Here is a 5,294-nt window from a genome sequence, read left to right as displayed (position 1 = left end):
TGCCCTATGGAGTTCTTGCATCCCAAGCTGATCCTTTCCATCCATATTGCTGAAACAGTTGGCCTGGTTCATTTTCAAGTCCAGTGGTCATAGCTTGTTATTTCCATTTAAGACTCAGGCTTGGACAAATAGCTCATTCCAGCTCTCTACCAAATTTAAAAAAAAAAAAAAACAAAACACACATATCCTCAACTCCTTCCAAGCTATCTTTATTAAACCGTATACCTTAAGGTATGTGTACTTCAGCTTTAGCTCCTGTTTTTCCTATGAGTTTCTAGTTTCTTCATTTTTCACTGAGCGATGGGAAAGCCTTTTGTGGCTCTCAGTCTCAGTTGTGGATTAGATTTTTGTGCTATTTTCTTTATTTTTTTTTAAGGTATGGGATAGGAAGGAGAGGTTTTCGATAGTTCAGTATGCCAGACTGCAAATATAAGTTTTAAATTACAAAATATGGCAATTTATATATCTAACAAATAAAAAAACCAACTTAGAACCTAAAGACCAGATTTATGAATTTAGAGTCAAATTTATATTCTGTGCTTAGAATTCACAAGAAAAAAAGTTCTCTGCTGCCTTGATACTATTCTCTACTGGAGAATTTAAATTTTGTATTATACATTGCAGTTGGTGTTTAGGTAAACAAGAATGCTTTCTATTTGCATGTCCTTTGTTTAAAGAATTAGTATTGGTGTAAAATGGCTTGTTCTTTATTCTAAAAATCGGCAATATTTTTAGTGTTAATTTTTAGACATTATTTTTTAAAATTTATATTTAGGTCCACATTGAAAGAGAGTACTCAAGCATATACCTGCAGGTAAGCAACTTAGGAAGTATTTCTTATAAATAAATATGTTGAAAACTTAAGAATGAGAAAGTTGATAATTCACAAATAATTATTCCATATTTTTGAGTGATCACAATTGATAAAGTACTTTGCCAAACTCAATATTTCCCATTCTAGAAACAATTATTTATTATTTAATAAATATTACTGATCTTTATTCAGCTGACTAAATTTTTATTGATTGGGGGCCCCCTCTTATGATATGCAGGTGAATTACTAATAAAATCTATGAAGAGACAGATATTTATAATTAAGTTTGCAAAACTAACGTATAAGCTGAACATTTTTTGTTTCCTTTTTGCTGGGGTCCGCAAAGGAAAATGTCACTTTGTTTGGATTGTATTTATACACACAAACTCAACATAAACAACGGAGTGAATGATTACTCCACTTAGGAGGAGTTAACTTAAGAGACTATAACATAAACACACTGAAACCTACTTTCATTATATACTCTTAACATCCCATAATTGTGTTAACAAGTTCTTTCTGAATTCTTTCTAAGTTTTAGTTTCCCATGGTCCACAGACATGATTTGTGATCTTTTGGAAGTTTTCAGGTATTTGTATGTCTGTTTATATTCCTTTCTCCCTTGTAGAATTTTCTTTTCTTGTATTGTCTAGTATTTTTCCTTAAAGTGATCTCTTTTAGTTACATTCAATTTACTGCTCTCCCAGAGCATTCTTTATAACTGCAGGTTAAGTATTTTAGGCTACACCTCAAACTTTACATAGTTTCTATCCTTCCTGATGGAAATCACCCCATTGGTTAGGAAAACCACAGTATTTCTATATCCTTTATTACCTTATTGTCCTCTGAAGTCTCCTAACATAACCACACTTTTATATATGAAAATTAGTTACTTCCTCCAAAGTAAGACAAAAAAGATCTTTATTGTCTCCAGTCTCTGTCCCTGTCACCAAGGGAATTATGATAGAGTGCTTAAACACTGCAATTCATTCAGACTTTTGTTTCCTAGAAGCATTACCCTCCCATTAGTCTGAAATTACTTGAAAGTAATGGCCATATTTATTTTGCTTATCACCAATTTATAGGTAGTACCATGCAGAGAATATACTCAATAAATACTTATGAATGAGTAATTACTCTTGACCTTCACATTGCATATGGAGTTAGTGTTGTAACTACTACTCTAGTTGTATCCTCACATTTTATCATAATCATCCTCTTCCAGAAATGATATATTCAAGAAAGACTTTTGGTAATTATTAAAACAAAACATAAAATAGAATTTGAACAGATAAATTTCTTTTCCCTCACACTTTGAAATGGAAGAGAAAGAAATTACCATAAAAATAAACATAACTTTGACAGATTCTATTATACCAATCTAAAAATATTATTTCCTTAAATATTTAGATCAAATTCATTGGGAAGCACCCCAATATATAGTGCTAATTAAGTAAACTAAAATGAAATTCACAATCCAAAATTAATTCCTAAGTATTGATTTGACAGATGAATTGATGAAATCTTATCTTGTTATTAATCTGTTTTTTATTCAGTTTAGTAGTATTATCTTAAGTTTATTGAGCAGTTATTCTTGTTGTCAGACTGGAATTAAAGAGATGAAGCTAATAAGATGTAAGATCTATGAATTTATAAAAACACACCCATATTTCATTAAAAGTGAAGAATGTTAACTTTTCTCATTTGCAAATTCTGCCTTAGTTCCCCAGAAATAAAAAAAATCGTAAAGTGAATAAATGACTCATGGCCAAAACATCTAATAAAAATTGTGATCATTCTTTCAAGAATTCTTTCTCCTGACACATGAATTTTTCATGTGATAGTACTCTTTTTGTGCACTTTACAGTGGAATGGAATTTGAGCATGAGTATTTTTCTTCTCTTCCGCAGTGACCAGTAATCCCTTCAGAAGGCAATGAATGATATCCAGGGTCTCACTGAGAAAAGAAAACTACTGATTCTCCTTTGGTTGCAGCTAAAGCAAAGAATAAACAGAGTGTGAACCAGTTCTCATGCCAGTGTGTCTGATTTTCTTTTCCCCTTCCTCCACTTCAGAATTCAGCCCACTGGGCTATGGGTCTGCCCCTTCAGGGTTCTGAACAGAAGACAGCGACACCAACTCAGGCCTCTGGGTTCTCACCTGACTCTGAGTTCTTCCCACTATCTTCTCTGTAGATTTCCTACCACCAACTACCTGCCTGTGGCCTTTTTGCTTATGTGTGAAAATCCAGATATTTGCCTTCTCACCTTCCCTACAACCCTAACCCCGCCTTCCAAGCAGGGCTGTGATCCTTTCATGGGCTCTTGCCCTCTGGGGACTCTCCTTGTACTCCTCCTCATCTCTTCTGTGAGCTATGGCTACCTGACATGAGAGGGCAGCTTGTGAAGGGCCCACAGAGCTTGAGCTTGGGTCTCAATGTGAAAGATTAACTTGTCCATCTTTGCTATGAGGATTTATAAAATGAAATAAGGAAAGTTTTTTTTTTTATTTTCCATTTTTTGTAAAAATTTGTGTAAAACTGTTTAGTTCTTCTATTAAATATTAGGCAAAATTTGCCTTTGAAGTTTTATGGGACTAGAATTTTTTGGGGAGGGGGAAGATTACTAATTATAGATTCAATCTCTTTAACAGAGGACTATTCAAATTTTCTACTAATTTTGTGATAGTATTTTTTTCAGAGACTGTGTTTTTAAAGGAGTTTATCTGTTTCACTTAGTGGTTTAATTTTTGGCTTGAAATTTATAGTTACATCACCTCTTTGTTTCCTAATAACAGTGATCCTTGTTCTCTTTCTGATCAGTCTTGTTAAGAATTTATCTATTTAACTAATTTACTGTTTTCTGCAGATCTCTGGGGTTTTTTTTCCTATCTTCTTGAGATGAAAGTTTAGATCATTGTTTTTAAACCTTGCTTTCCAATGCATTTAAAATTATAAATTTGCTCTATGTTCTTCTTCAGCTGCATTCCTATTACATTGTATTTTCATTTTTGTTCAGCTCATGTATTTTATTTTTAATTCTACTCTGAATTATGGATCACTTACAAGCCTGTTATTTGATATCCAAATATTTGGGTATTTTCAACTTATTAAATGTAGCATTTTTGAAATATATATTATCATTATTTATAGCCCGCCTACTGTGCAATAGAAGACCAGAACTAATTTCTCCTAACTATTCATTGAACAATGTTTCCCTGTCTGTCCCTCTTCTCTACTATCCCATGCCTCTGGTAACCACTATTCATTCTACTATCAACTTATATGATATTAACTCTTTTTTACATATGAGTGAAATCATGTATTTATCTTAATGTGCCTGGCTCATTTCACATAACCTAGTGACATCTTTTTCCATCCATATCATCATAAATGACAGGATATTTTTGGTTTTAGGGCTGAAAAATATTTCATTGTATATACACACTACATTTTATTCATCCATCCATCTATTGACACAGTTTAATTCCATAATGTGGCCATTGTAAATAGTGTTGAAATAAATAGGGAGCACAGGGATCACTGGATCACATGGTAATGCTATCTTTAGTTTTTGGAGGAAACTGCATAGAGTTTTCCATAATAGCTTTATATGTAGAATATACCTTATCCTAAGTGCTTAGGAAGAGAAATTTTTCAGATTTATTTATTTATTTATTTATTCATTCATTTATTGGGGGGATTTGGGGATATTTGCATGTACATAACAAATATCTCCCAGATAGGACCCAAGTCTACAACATGAAATTCTGTTATGCTTCATATACATCTATACACATAGCCTGAAGGCAATTTTATATATTTAAAAAATAATATTGTACTCAAATCAAAGTTAAGCAATATGGAGTTTTCGCTCTGTGGTATCATAGCAATGCTCAAAAAGATTTGGATTTTGGAGCATTTTGGAGTTTTGGATAAGGATGGTCAACCTGAGCTAATTTACATTCTTACCAACAGTGTACTCAAGTTTCGTTTTCCCCACATCCTTGCCAATACTTGTTATCTTTTATCTTTTTGATCATAACCATTCTGAGAGGTATGAGATGATATCTCATGGTGGTTTAAGTAGCATTTACCTACTAATCAATGATGCTGAATATTTAAAAAAAAATATCCCTTGATCATTTGTATGTCTTCTTTTGAGAAATATTTGTTCAGTTTTCTTGCCTGTTTTGAAATTGTTTTTTTTTCCTTGCTATTGAGTTGAGTTTCTTATAATATCTCGAATATTAACTCTTTGTTGAATGTATGGCTTGAAAATTTTTCTTCCAAATCTGCAAGTTGTCTCTTCACATTGTTAATTGTTTCCATGCTGTGCAGACACATTTTGTTTAGTGTCATTCCATTAGTCTAATTTTGTATTTGTTCTTGGCAATTTTGGGGTCAGATGCAAAAACTAATTGCTCAGACCAATGTTGTAGAGTTATTTTTCCTATGAGATTTCTTCTGGCTGTCTTATTG

General features: G+C 32.5%; 1 long non-coding RNA gene across 1 annotated transcript; it reads left to right on the top strand.

Moving 5' to 3' along the window:
• The first annotated feature begins 6 nt into the window (after window positions 1–6).
• Window positions 7–4,934, top strand: LOC125614714. Its single transcript, XR_007345281.1, has 2 exons — window positions 7–814; window positions 1,350–4,934. It is a non-coding gene; the product is annotated as an uncharacterized LOC125614714 (long non-coding RNA).
• Window positions 4,935–5,294: the final 360 nt, after the last annotated feature.

Source organism: Marmota marmota, unplaced genomic scaffold, assembly GCF_001458135.2.
Source record: "Marmota marmota marmota unplaced genomic scaffold, marMar, whole genome shotgun sequence".
NCBI classification, from domain to species: Eukaryota; Metazoa; Chordata; class Mammalia; order Rodentia; family Sciuridae; genus Marmota; species Marmota marmota.
This window is presented reverse-complemented; position numbering and strand designations above follow the sequence as displayed.